Source organism: Acomys russatus, chromosome 11 (genome assembly GCF_903995435.1).
Source record: "Acomys russatus chromosome 11, mAcoRus1.1, whole genome shotgun sequence".
NCBI lineage: Eukaryota > Metazoa > Chordata > Mammalia > Rodentia > Muridae > Acomys > Acomys russatus.
The window spans coordinates 48629376-48644182 of NC_067147.1; positions in this window are offsets into that span (position 1 = coordinate 48629376).

The following is a 14807-nucleotide window of genomic DNA, read 5'->3' on the forward strand; positions in this document are numbered from 1 at the left end:
AATAACAAGGAAGATTCCAGTAGTAGTTTGTGGTCCTAAGGACATTCTGAGAGAGCAATGGCCAAGTGCATAGAGCCGTGTTACTGACATGATGTGGCCTCTAGAGGAAGCCTGAGGGTATTGAAGCTCAGTGCAGAATGAAGTGAGATGGCAGAGAGTTTCAGTTATCTGGTCTACCTGCTCTTTCTCTTTCCAACCAGAAGATCTCAGAGAATAAAATATTTTTGGTAAAGACTATACAATCAGGTTTGCTGGCTACGAGGCATCCCAGGCCACTATAGTTGATCTGTAGGTTCCCCCAGTTGGTTGATGTAAGAGTGGCTGCTACGTTGGGAGGCAGAACAGGAATCCCGGACAGAGATTATTGGTATGAAGAAGGTAAACATTTCCTAGTTTTGTAAGTAGCTGGTGACCTCACCTTGTGTCAAGATTCAGAGCAGCCATGGATGAGTGCACCCTGCTCTTTGAGTTTCTGTCATGCAATCCTTTTTCCTATAATGGCTCCTGCTCAAGAATGGACATCTGTCCCCACTGAACCAACATCAATTATTTTCTAGGTATGGAATTAGATGGATTTTAATGAAATCTTTGAGTAAGGGCCAGTGCTAGGATGCTGATGACTTAAAGCTAGCTGTAATAAGAAGTGGAGAGGAGGGCCTGAGGTGGCCCAGTTGCTGGTGAATTGCTTGAGTTCAATTCCTAGAATCTTTTTAAAGAAGCTAGACTTATGGTCCAGGCTTGGAATCCAGAGCAACCCTTGGTGATTGCTGCTCAGGCAACATAGTCTACTCAGTGAGTTCCAGGCCAGCGTGGGTAGACAGAAAAGAAAGGAATGACCTTCAGAGTTATGATCTGGCCTCAAAAAGTACAATTATATACATATGCCAGTGTGTATACACACACTACAGAGAGAGAGAGAGAGAGAGAGAGAGAGAGAGAGAGAGAGAGAGAGCTTAGTAAAGCAAAGGAAGAAAAGAGAAAAGAAGTGAGGAAAAAAAAAAAAAAAAAGGATACCCATCACCAACTATCTTCTGTCTTGTCCAGTGATGGCTCAGCTTGCCATGTCATGACAATGAGCTTGAGGGTCTATGATATGTGCAGTTGAAAGAGAATATCGCTGTGATGACTGGTAATTCCAAATTATGAATAACCTCCACTCGGCTTTTACTTTTGAAACAGCAAAAAGTTAAGTTCCCAAAGTCAAGGCATATCTTTTTTTGGGGTGTGTGGAAGGAGGAAATGCTTACTTTTTCCTTCTCACTTGGCTCTGCTGAGTCAGGATCTCTTCTTCTAGCAACTGCAGGTCAATAGATACTGTCAACAGATACAGAAGCATCCTTGACTCTGTCATGCAGCGGACAGATGGTAGGGATACCTCTGGAGCAGAGCATGGCAGCAACAAGGTCTCAGCAGCTTGCCTGCCTTCACTGGTTGCCAAGCCGCCTTCCAGTTGAATGATCAACTTGGAAACCTGGGTAGAGCAGTTATCCTTAGTAGTTTTCTTTGTTCCTTTCTGGCAGCCCATTATCATCCGAAAGGGTACTAGATCCTGACAGGTATGCTGAGATGAGCAAGCTCTGCCAGTAGGAAAAGACAGCTGCCAACACCATGCTGGGGCAGGTGCCAGGGAAACAATGTGCCCTCTGACAGGAACTTCTGTAAGGTAATGAAATCCCTCTAACTAGGAAGAATTTATGTATGTGGCTAGCCTAAGAGTAAATGTGGAAGAAGATGTGCATTTTCCTTTAGTAGCTCATGCCTTTTCAGACACATTACTAGATCATTGCATAAGCATGTTACTTGTGAGTATTGTACTTATAAGCCATAAGCATGGATTTAGGCTTTAACTTTCATGCAGATCATTTGGTTGAAGTAGCTTGTCCACTAAGAATGACCTCGGCTTCTATCTTTTTAAAGGTAAGCTTACATTCATTCTAAGTAGTGTATAAACAAATGAACAAGCGGGAAAAGAAGTTGATTTGGCGAGGACATTAAACAGTTCAGTGAGGGCTGGAGAGATGGCTCAGCGGTTAAGAGCACTGACTGCTCTTCCAGAGGTCCTGAGTTCAATTTCCAGCAACCACATGGTGTCTCCCAACCATCTATAATGTGGTCTGATGCATACTGTATACATAATAAATAAATCTTTAAAAAAAAAAAAACAGTTCAGTGAGCAGATTCCTCTTATTGGTGCTAAGATTTAGGAAGATCAGGAAACAGTTTAATCTAGTCATTGATGAAAGACCGTCTAAGGGAGCATCATTACTGGGGAGAAGGGAGGGTGCCTGACCAACACCCATGTGGCTCAGCAGCTCTGCCTTGTGTCATATAGGGCATGCCATGGGTTAATAATACTCAATAGCCCCTTTTTTCCTCTGAAGGAAAGAATCACCTTCAAGGCTCATTATCGTCATTACACTGTTGTCAATACCTACAGATCAAGGGCTTCCTATAAGCAGCTTTCATGAGAAAAATTAAAAGGCACTCCTGTAGAGTCCTGGAGCCCCATGGGCCCCCCACTGAGCTGTGAGTGATCTGTGTGGATGCTCCACTCTGCGCTCCTACCAGAACTGACCTCTCCCTGTTTCATTCAGCCCAGTCCCCCAGGTCAGACCTTTCATGTGTATCCAACCTGCAGCTCACTGCCAGAATGCCCCAGTATAGCTATGGAAACTTACTTAGAACATTACAAGTGTTTAATAATCAAAAAAACAAAACAAAACAAAACAAAACAAAATGACAACAACAACTCAGTAATGTGGTCGAGTGTGAAGATTGTAGGTAACATTGCTTTTGATGCAATGTCAAAAGTTTGGGCATGTCTACATGATCATATGCACAACTTTCCTTTTTTTTTTTTTTTTAATTCAAAGCCCAGCTCTTTCTGACTAGCTGTCTTTCTACCCTGTGCCATGGGGTGGAAGCAATGGAGGAGGGACTAGGCTTCAAATACTGACTTCAATATTTACCCCAATTCTCTAGGCTGTTGTTTATCCCATTGTGTTTCATTCTGTCTTTGGAAAGCAAGAGTGAAACTACATCAAGCGAGTGCTTAAGAAGTAGATACAATGTAGATCGTCTACATTTTGTGGATAGTAAGTCCCTTAAGTTTCTAGACATATGAACACAGGAGTTGAAGTTTGTTCATATGAGACAGTTGGTTTTTGGCTTCCAGGATGTCTATGGGAGTTCCTAGCTAAAAACACATGGCTTGGTTATATATTGGCTAATGAGCAAGTATGCCTGAAGAGTATATGCAAAACTCACCCTGGCTTCACATCCATTTACATAATTTCTCTAGATTTTATGGAGCACCCAAAATTAATCTCATAGAATAAGCTTGCTAACATGAGATTTAAAAGAATTATCTAAGAGCATTTGAACACACCCCACCCACTCATAGTTACAAGTACACCATGAAGTGACAGGCTGCTGTAAGGGACATTGCAGCCCCTCAGTTTTTTGTTGTCCAACAAAAGAAGCATCTGCCTTTCATGCTCACAGCATCTGCACTTGCTGAATACTAAAAACTGTAATTAGCAAACACTAATAATAAAAACACAACCCTAAGACTGTATGTCTTGTGGCATAAAAGGGAGTGTGAGTTTGTCAGCATAATGGAATTCTAAGAAGATAAATTTGGGTCAATTTAAAGTCACTTAGTCCTCACAAAGCTTTGCTTGGAATCTAATCTAACTCGGCCTAGACCTGCTGTAGATTCAGGGCTGTGACTCTTGATCAAGTGATTTAAGAGCAGATGGGCGGCTTCGATGGGCTTCAGGATTTATTATCCGAAGAGAGGTCTGCGGCTAATGGGAGAGAGATGAGCATTGCATTCATCTATCACCTTCCTTCACCTGGGGAATTAGAATCATAAATGTGTATGTCACAATGTCTCAGAGAGAACATGGTGTCCCCAGCTTGGGGAGTCTGAGGGACAGTAGCCTGGCTCGGGTTTCATTAATCACATATCAGTGATTTTAAGTAGATTTTTAACTTTTAGATTCTGTCATTTCTCTAAGAGTCTAGGAACCAATATGGGTTGAACTGCACCTCTCCCCAATTCACTTTTATATTAAACTAAGCCCCACCACCTCAGATTGAGCGTCTTAAGGTCTCTACAGAGATAATCAAGTCAAGGTGAAGTAATTAAGGAAGATCCTTAAGTTAGGAGAGAGGGAGCAAGTTATCCAGCCTGAGAGACAAGGAGAGAGGCTGAGGCTGATCTGCCCGACGTAGCTCTCGTCACAAACTAACGTGCCCAGCACTCAGACTAGACATCATCGATAGACTATGAGGAAATGCATGCCTGTCAGTTACACTCCCTTGTTTCATGGCTCTCTAGTGGCAACTCTGGGAAGCCAGCTGGACCTGGAAATATTACCTGTGTTCTTTTCAACCTTAGTTGCCTCCATGATAAGGTGGGGGAGCTAAGAGCAGAGGATTTGGCGTATTCTGGGGTGAGCTCTTAGGTTCGCAATGAGCTCTGAGCAAGTTGGCTGCCGTGCCTCCTTCAATGTTTTCCTTTGTGAAATGGGGACTGCCAGGATCACAATCCCTCAGGCTTGGTGCTGGGACCAAGTTAAGATGTGCAAAGCTTGTCAAGGTCTATCTGGCACTTGCTCGTGCTCAGGATGAGCGACTGTCTGTTTGCAGAGTTAGCTGACTGCTGTCTATGGAGCGCATAGCCATGCCTGATGCTTAATACTTGCTTACTATCCACCTCTTCATGCTAATCATCTTAGGTGGTTTGGATATTATAAAATGAAAAATGCTCCATTTAAGATAAAAATTTGAAAAATCAATATTTATAAAAGATGATAATGGTACAAGCTATCTGACACCTTTTGTCAATGGCATACTGCCTGGAAGTGTTAAAAACACTTCACACAATGTTTCCTTGTTTTTGAGCTCTTTCATGCTCATATTTTTGTTTTTATGTATTTCTTTAAACAAACATGCCATGTTTTTACATTTCATTAGGACTTCCTAGAAGTACTATTGCACTTAATAATGTCTTCAAAATTATAATACATGGAGGATGTTGGTTTCCATTGCTTTATTATTTTTACTTTTTCATCTTTTCTTAAATTCTGCTTCCCGAAAGTAATTTGAAAATTGAAATTTTTCTCGCCTACTCTTACAGGGTGTCTGGTGAAATTAAAATATCAAGACTTTCATGATTCATTAAAATGATAGTCTCTTTAATCAAGGCAAAATAGTTCTCAGTGACATCAGCTATCAAAAGGGAACTGACATTTAAGCTATTTCAAAAGCAACAGAAGACTATTGCGTTTGGTCGTTCAAAGAAGTTCCTTCAAAAATTCTCAGTTTTATTCATTAAGGAATTGTAGGTCTGGAGAGATGGCTCAGTGGTTAAAAGCACTTGGCTGCTCTTGCAGAGGACCTGGGTTCCATTCCCAGCAGCAAAGAATGCTGCCCACACAGACCTCTACTGCAGTCCCAGAGGACCTGGCACCCTCTCCTGGCCTTCATGGGTTCACATCTATACACTCAAGCACATACATATACATAAAATAAAGAAATAAGATCTCTCTTCTCATGCGAATGATATTCTAAGACTTCATAGTTCCAGTTCCAGGAAGTAGGCTGTGGTATAGTCAGTGGATGCTCAAGAGGATCACAGGCGCCACTCCCAAACACAAGGGGGAAGGGTGACTGTCCCACTTCCATTTCCTGTGCATGCACATGCTGGTGGCAGGCTAGAAAGCCACCTCTGTAGTGAAAAAGAGATAATGATTTTGTGGTTTATTTGACTGTGCACTGTTCTCATTATTTTAAACAAGGAACTATGATTAAGCAGGTCACAGTCTTAATAGCCATGAGTCACCTAGCGTCAGTATAGGTTGAAGTTGTGTTTCTAGGCATAAAACACCAAGGGGAAGGAACCCATTACCTGGCCATGAATGAAATACAACTAGAGTTGTGCCTGTGAACAAGGAGCCTTAAACAGTGCCAAGCTGCATTCTGGCAGGGAGGGTGCTGGGATAATGGCCTTCATCTGTTTGTGTTCCTATTTTCTGATGTCATCCCAAGCCCCCTAGTGGACAAATGCGGAAAGCCAGATAGCACAGGAGCCTAGTGACACTGTCCTAAAAATAAGGTCATCCTCCTGAGACACAAAACCAAAACAGACACAGTCAGGCTGACCAAGGGTCTTGAGAGGCAGCCCAACACCAAGTAGTTTGCGCAGGTTTGTATTAGGCCAAACTCAGGCAGATGCATAAGAGACTGGGTGACACGTTGCGTTGAGAAGCTATCGTTATCACTTAACGATAGAGGGCATTGGGTGCATTCTTTTATTCTGGGCAATAAATTTGATGCACAAAATTAATTTTTGTACCTTCTGTTAAAATGTTAGTCTCTTCATGGGCTATTGAATATAATGCAATGTCTGTTGCAACTTAGTGCTATGTCGGCCCCACATTTGCATGCTCCAAGTGGAATCACTCAGGGAAGACAGGAGAAGGCCACTGGTGTCAGCTCTACCACCCTCCTTGTGTGAAGTCAGAAGAAACAGAGGACGAGAACGATGCTTTTTTTGAGGAGGGAGAAGGGACATGCTGTTGAGTGACAGGTTGAGCATCGATATTGCATCAAGGCTTTCTGTTTTTTTAGTCATCATATTAGACTGATCATTCTAGTCTTTGTCGTTTAGCACGGAACTGCTGGGAACACTTAAATGTAACCATCCATATGGTGAGTGGTTAAGAGTGGGACTCCAGAGTCCCATTGTGACTATTTAGCTTGCAGCTCAGCTAGCTTGTGGCGCAGGCGTGGGCAGTGCTCATCAGTTTACAGTTTCTGATTCATTAGATAGATTTGGTACTATTGCCCTCATGATATCCAGTAACTACGTAAATGTAGAATACTTAATACAATTTTTGGTGCATAAAATAACTTTTTTTTTTCTAGTTTGGATTGTGATGACTAAGTTCCATAGACTGGATGACTTATAAACAATAGATACTTACTTCTTGCAGTTCTAGAGGCTAGCAGTCTGATATCAGGGTGCCAGAATAGTGGCATCAAGGTGAAGTTCCTTTTGTGGGTGGCAGGATGCTGACTTCTTGTGTTCTCACTTGGTGAGTATAGGACATGATAACTTCCTGCCCACTTCTTATGGGGATGCTAATAGTGGCCATGAGGGTAGCACCCTTATGACTTGATCATCTCCCTGTGACCCGTTTTTCAAACACTATCACACTAAGTTTAGGATTTCAACACAGAAACAGTCTGTCCATTGCAAGTGGTAGCCTCAAGAATGCACTAGGTTTAATCACTTAGACAGAGTCTGTGGTCAGTGTAACTAGAATTAATAGCTGGCCCGTGCTAGCTGTTAGGATACAGGCAATCCCTTGGCCTGCTCTTGGGACTTAGCAACTGTTTTGTCATTAGTGGCTGCTACGTGGTGTGCCAGGTGTGTGCTGTGGATTAAAGGGCCTGCTTGCCACTGCAGCTCTGTCTGTGTTCTCTCTGTCTCTGTCTCTCTGTCTTTGTTTGTCTGTCTCTGTGTCTGTGTGTCTATGTCTGTCTGTCTGTGTCTGTCTGTGTGTCTGCCTGTCTGTCTGTCTCTCTCTCTCTGCTATCATGACTCTCTAGCTGCTGTCTGTCTGTCTGTCTGTCTACATGCCTACTTGCTTGCCTCTATCCCTTCCCCAGGTCCCCACTCCTCCTCTCTCCCTCCAATAAACCTCTTTCACACCAGATCTGCTGTGTGGAGTAATTTCTCAGGGGTATACCTTGGCACAGGAATGCCGAAGGTACTACCCCTCTACCTGCATAGTTTTTTTTTATCCTAACACAAGCTATAAGGATATCTTTATATGAGATTATATGGATAATGGAAAGCTGTACCTATCTCTGTGACATCATGGAGTACAGTGGGAGGATGAGAGAAAAAAATTCTGGTGGGGAGGAGGAAGGAAGAAAAGGGAATCTCTCCCAATTAAAGAATTGCAGCTGCTGTTATTTACAAGATTCAACTCACCTCTCTATATGGATACAGAGATGGGCTCACAAGAAAAAAAGGGGCATGGAAATTCTTCTCCTGTAGGCCAGGCAGCTTAGATAGAAGGACTGGTTCCATTGTTACCAATGCTTCCACTAAGACATTTTTCTGAACTTCAGCTTTTTTTCATGTGCACATTGAGTTGTTCAGAGGTAGCACTTAAAAGAATGGAGTAAAACAAAAGGAAAGTGACTCTTTTTTTCTAATATTTTATTTCTTTTTCCTAATGAAATTAAAAAAAATTTTCATTTATAATAACTGGTAATATTTATGGTATGTGATTGATATATATTTATGTTGTATATTTCTTCATAAAGCCTTTTTTGATATCTATTAATATTCTATAAACTACTAATAATTTATTTGAGAATTTGCATCATTTCCATGTTTTAGATGCAGTCTTTGAACTTGAGCTTCATGACATGAGTTCTGGCTTTTACAAGCTCAGATTTATACACCAAGAGATTAAATGCTCTTGCCTCCTTTCTGTGAGTAAGGAGTAGATGACAGGACAACTCCTGAGCAGTTAATTTCTCTTCCTGTCCGAGACATTAAGAAAAATAAGAAGACAATTAGGTTGGATTCCATGAAGTGAAGCGGAACCCGTTTTTTGATGTTCTGCGGCTTACTGCATCAGATTCTTAGAAGAGCGTAGACCATGGAATGTGTATGTGTTTGAATAAATTGTCCTCAATGAACACAGAACACGTGAATAGCTAAACTGGTACTTAGTATTTGCCACAGTGTTTTAAAAACGTACATTTTTTTTTCCCAAGAACAGCTCTAATTTTCCTGGTGTGGGTACAAAATTGTTCCCGTTTTAGATGGCAACTGACCTGTCCATTTGAGAACGGCTCCTTTAATCAGAAACTGCAGCTGAAAGCATTCCTACTAATGCTTGATCCTGGGATGGATTCAAAGTCTCATAACGAAAGGAAGTAAGTTTATGGTACTAGACTTTTCTGCCTATTTTTTTTTTTTGCTAATAAGTAATAGAATTGTGTCTATTTGAAATAACTGATCTGAAACAGGTTCAGTGGCGTGCTCCTGCAATCCTGATACTCGGGAGGCTGAAGCAGGCAACTCCGGAAGCATTCCTTCATGTTGTGTCAGCCCTACCATGGAGTATTCTTTTGGCTCCATTGGTTGTCATTTTATCACTCAGGGAAGACACAGTGTTTTGTGCTAGTTGCTTAAAAGGCAAGATGAGTAGATACTAACAGTTGTTTCTGGGCATTCACAATAAGGTTAATTATGGTAGTCGTTAAGCATTGGATGGCACCTGGTGGTGTCAATAAAGTTCCTGGATGTAAATTAAAAAAAATATACCTTTGCTTATATCTAATTGTTCCTCCAGTTACGCAGAGAGGAGAACTGAAATATTCAACTTTTACACAGGTTTGGCATAATTGTCTACCTTCTTCAGTTCTGTGATTCTTTGCTTTGTATATTTTGGAACTGAGTTATTAAGTGCATATGAGTTTATAATTTTTATATTTTCTGATGTATTAGCCACTTTATCTTATGGAACTGACTGTTTCTTCACATGCTACTCAGCATCTACTGAAAAATTGACACCTACTGAAAAATTGACACCAAGTGTCCAGCTTATTCGTGGCTAGAGTTTGCATGTCTTTTCTTTTTTCTTTGTTTCATCTTTCTTTCTTACTTTCTTTCCTCTTTCTTTCTTTCTTTCTAAGTTTAGTTCAGTTCCTTATTTTTATTTCAGTAGTTTGAAAGAATAAGAACAATTTTATATTTATTCTTGGTCAATTTAATTAAGTTTTGTTCAAGCATCATTTTTTAAAAACTAATTAATTACTTTCAATTTATTGACCTCACTTATCAATTGTTATCCCCTTGCTTGTATCTTCCCATTCCCACCCTTCCTCCTTCTTTTGCCCTACTCCCCCTCCCTCGAGCTCTGACGGAGGGGCGTGGGGAGGGGCAAGGAGGCCTCCTCCCCCACTGTCTGACCACAGCCTATCGGGGTCTCATCTGGATAGCCTGCATCCCCTTCCTTTGTGTGCCTGCAGGGTCTCCCAGCCAAGGGGAAGTGATCAAATTGTGGGCACCAGAGTTCATATCAGAGGCAGTCCCTGCTTCCCTGATAACCCTGGAGAATATGCTGTCCATCGGTGACATCTGAACAAGGGGTTCAGCATCTCTGCATGCATTGTCCTTGGTTGATGAATCAGTTTCTGCAGGCCCCCCTGGGTCCAGATCCACCAGCCTTGATGGTCTCCCTGTGGGGTTCCTGAACCCTCTGGGTCCTTCCAAACTACACGCAATGTTCTGCTCAGAGTCTGAGTGGGAGTCCCAGCATCTGTCCCTATCCCCGCTGGGTGGAGTCTCTCAGAGGACATCTATGTTGAACTAATATCCACTTATAAGTGAGTCTATACCACATGTCGCTTTCTGAGTCTGGGTTACCTCACTTAGGATGATCTTTTCTAGACCCATTTGCCTGCAAATTTCAAGATTTCCTTGTTTTTAATATCTGAGTAATATTCCATTGGGTAAAAGTACCAGTGTTTCTTTATCCATTCTTCAGTTGGGAGACATTTAGGTTGTTTCTAGTTTCTGGCTATTATGAATAAAGCTTCTATGAACATAGTTGAGCAATTGTCATTGTGTGGTGGAGCATCTTTTGGGTATTTGCCCAGGAGTGGTATAGCTGAATCTTGAGGTAGTACTATTCTCAATTTTTGGGGAAAGCACCAGATTGATTTCCAAAGTGGTTGTGCCAGTTTGTGCTCCCACCTCAATGCAGGAGTGTTACTCTTTCTCCACATCCTTGACAGCATGTCCTGGCACTTGAATTTTTAAAAAAGATTTATTTATTTATTATTATGTATATAGTACTCTGCCTGCCTATACACCTGAAGATCAGAAGAGAGCATCAGATCACATTATAGATGGTTGTGAACCACCATGAGGTTGCTGGGAATTGAATTTATGACCTCTGGGAGAGCAGTTAGTGTTCTTAACCTCTGAGCCACCTCTCCAGCCATTCTTGTTCAGGGTTTTGTCTCCTGTGTTGCCATTTGTATACAGGAGGGCTATTGATTTTTTTTGAAGGTGTTTATCAGTAGGAGTTCTCTGGTGGAATTTTTGGAGTTATTTATGTATCCTATCGTATCATCTGTGAATAGCATCTCTTGACTTATTCTTTTCTGATGTGGATCCCCTTGACCTCCTTTTGTTGTCTTATTGTTCTGGCTAGAACTTAAGTACTATATTGAAGAGCTATGAAGAGAGTGGGCAGCCCTGATTATAGTGGGATTGCTTTGAGTGTCTCTCCATTTAATTCTAGCGTAGTTTAAAAAATAGAAATAGTTAAATCTTCATTCTCCTTTTCTTTCTCTTTCTTTTTTAAAAATATATTTTATTAACTTATTCATATTACTTCTCAATGGTTATCCCATCCCTTGTATCCTCCCATTCCTCCCTCCCTCCCATTTTCCCCTTACTCCTCTCTCCTATGACTGTGACTGAGGGGACCTCCTCCCCCTATATATGCTCATAGGGTATCAAGTCTCTCTATGGAATACTACTCAGCTATTAAAAACAAGGAATTCCCAAAATTTGTGGACAAATGGATTGAACTAGACATGATCATAATGAGTGAGTTAACCCAGAAGCAGAAAGAGTCAAATGGTATATATTCACTTATATCTGGACACTAGCCCAAGGGGCATATCACATGAATGTCTTCATTCTCTCTTTCTTTAATTAACTAATTTATTTATTTATACTTTCCTGTAGTAGCTCCCTCCATCCTCTCCTCCCGGTCCTACTCTTCCTCTCCCATATCCCCATCTCTGTTGGGAGCACGCCTTTTCTACTCATTTACTTTCTACCAGTTTTTGTGTACTTAGGAGGAGGCAAATAGTTAAGTCTTAGTCTTTATTTTGTTTGACAGTTTCTGCCATTTGAATAAGATATTTTTCCACTCATATTTAATGTAAGTGTTGCTATCTTTGAATTTAAATATTTCATTTTATTTTTTATGCATGTTTCATGCTAATGTTTCGCTCTTCTGTTTAAGAAGTATGTCGTTCTCTGCTATCTTATTCTTCTGTTGGTTTTTAATGCCACTGTTTGGTTCTGCTATTTATTATATATATTATATATAATACATATGTGTATACATACATATATGTATATATGTATATATAGTCTTATTCATCAGTGATGTTATTTTTGATAAAATATGTCAACTCTACCCAATTATAGCTCCACTTCTTTCCTTGTATTTTGTGGTAAATATAGCATGCCCTATCAGTAGCTCTGATACAAATATAATCTAATTGTGCTATAATTATTGTATTATATAAACTTAGGCATTTTTAAGAGCAACCAAAAGGCAAAAAGAGAAAATATATGTGTATGATATTTTATACTTACGTATTTTTCATTTGCAATGTTGTCTCTTTTTCTCTGTAGCTTGAAGTTATGTTGTGCTGTCATTTACTTTTATCTCAAAACATTTTTTTGGTGCTTTCTGTAAGGCAGATATAATAGAAATGAATCGTCTCCATGTTTATTTATGTATGGCTGTTTTTGTTTCACCTTCATATTTGAAGGGTAGTTTTAATTTGTTGACAGATTTTTTTTTTCTTTCAGCATTTTGAATGTGTCATTCCTTCACCTTTTTAGCTTCCAGTTTTCTAATGAGGAATCAACCATTAATCATATTGCTGTTTGCTGCCATGCTGTGAGACCTTTTTGTATTGCAGCTTTCATAATTTTCTCTCTTTCACTCTTAGCAGCTTGGCTTGGTGTTGTCGTCAGACATATTCTTTTGTGTTTGTTTCTTGAGATTCCTTGAAATTCTTGCATGTTTAACTTTTTAAAATTAAAGCTAGTAATTGTCCAGCAATTACTACTTTTTGTTTTTTGTTTTTTTTTTTTAAATTGTCTTTGTTCTAGTATATTTGTTTGTTTCTGAAGCAAGGTCTTAGTACATAGCCTGAACTGGCTTTGAACTCAAAATCCTGTCATAACTTCCTGAGGATTGAGATCACAAGTGTGGCTAACTGTGCTCAGCTCCAGCCATTGTTTCTTTAAAGAAAATGCCTTGTTTCTCCTTTTCCTTTCATTCTGGGGTTACTGTTACATTTATATTGGTACTTTTGGATTTGTTCTGCAGTCCTCTGAACTGCTCAACATCCCTCAAATGTCTTTCCTACTTGTTTATCAGCTTGGGCAGTTGCTTTGCACAAATCTGCATTATTGGGAAGCTAAAAATTGAGTTTCTCTCTGGAACCTGTATTTTCTTTTACTTCTTTCTTTTCACAATTTCTTTTGAAACTCAATAATTAGCGTTGGTTTGGAGATTTCCTAGGAACCTGACTGCCAGGGAAGCAGGTAGGTGGTGTTCAGACCTTCACTCTCCCTCTTTTTGTCCAAACCCAATCCCTAAGCCTCACCCACACCTCTACAGCAGACTACTGGCTGTGGTGACACCCCTTTCTCTGCTCACATCCCCAGTGAAGTATGTATATATAGATCCTGGTGCAACATTCTGCTTTCCACCTGTCTGTGGACCCCTTCATCCGTTCCCCTTCTAGTCCATCTCAATCACTAAGGGTCAGCTCCCAATAAGAAGAAACACATTCTAACCAGAACACCCTGTGACTATACCTGGCGTGATTTCAGAAGCATTCCACACCAGGCAACACAGCCACCACACTCTTCTAAGAAATAGAGAGGGCAACAGAAACCAAGGTACAGTATATCAATTCACCAATCAGCACTTATAATTATACTCTTCCAAACCCAGATATCTAGACACCAGCATGAAAACACAATCAGTAACAGCCAGGACAATATGCTTTCACTAAATCCCAGCATCCCTACTACAGTAGGCCCTGAGAAATGCACTGTAGCTGAATCAGAAGGCAAGACTTCCAAATAGCCTTTATGAATATGTTAAAGGCCCTTAAATGTGAAATAAATAAATCCCTTAAAGAAATTCTTTAAAACACAAACAGTAGAATTAAATGAAGAAAAAATTCAAGACTTGCAAGTAGAGATAGAATAAATAAAGATATAAACTGAGGAAAAACTGGAAATGAAATTTTAGGAACTTGAACAGGAACCTTAGAGGTAAGTCTGACCAACAGAATACAAGAGGTGGAAGAGAGAATCTCAGTTACTTAAGGTACAATAAATAATATGGATACCTTTATCAAAGAAAATATTAAATCTGAAACCATCCAAGCATAAAATATCCAGGAAATTTGGGACATTACCAAATGTAAAAATTGTAGGAATAGGAGAGAAGAAACCCAGCTCAAAGGCAAAGAAAATATTTCAACAAAACCATAGAAGGAAACTTCTAGAACCTGAAGAAAGAGGTACATATCAAGGTACAAGAAGCATAGACAATATCAAATAGACCAGAAAACAAAATTCCTATGGTGAAAACAATAAATATAGAGTATAAAGAATATTAAAAACTGCAAGGGAAAAAGCCCAAATAACATATGAATACAGACTTATTATAATAGCACCCAAATTTTCAGTGGAGACTTTAAAAGCCACAGGGCCTTGACAGACATTCTACAAACTCCAAGAGACCCCCAGACTAGAAGTTCAGAGTTGTACAAACAAACTGAATAAAATGTTAGTGTGTTGATTGCTTTTAACTGTCAACTGGATACAACTTAGATTTACTTGAGAAGAGGTTCAGTTGAAGGGTTGGCCCGTGGACATGCCTGTTGAGATGGCCTTGATTTTTAGGTAGAGGAAGAGCCAGCCCATTGTG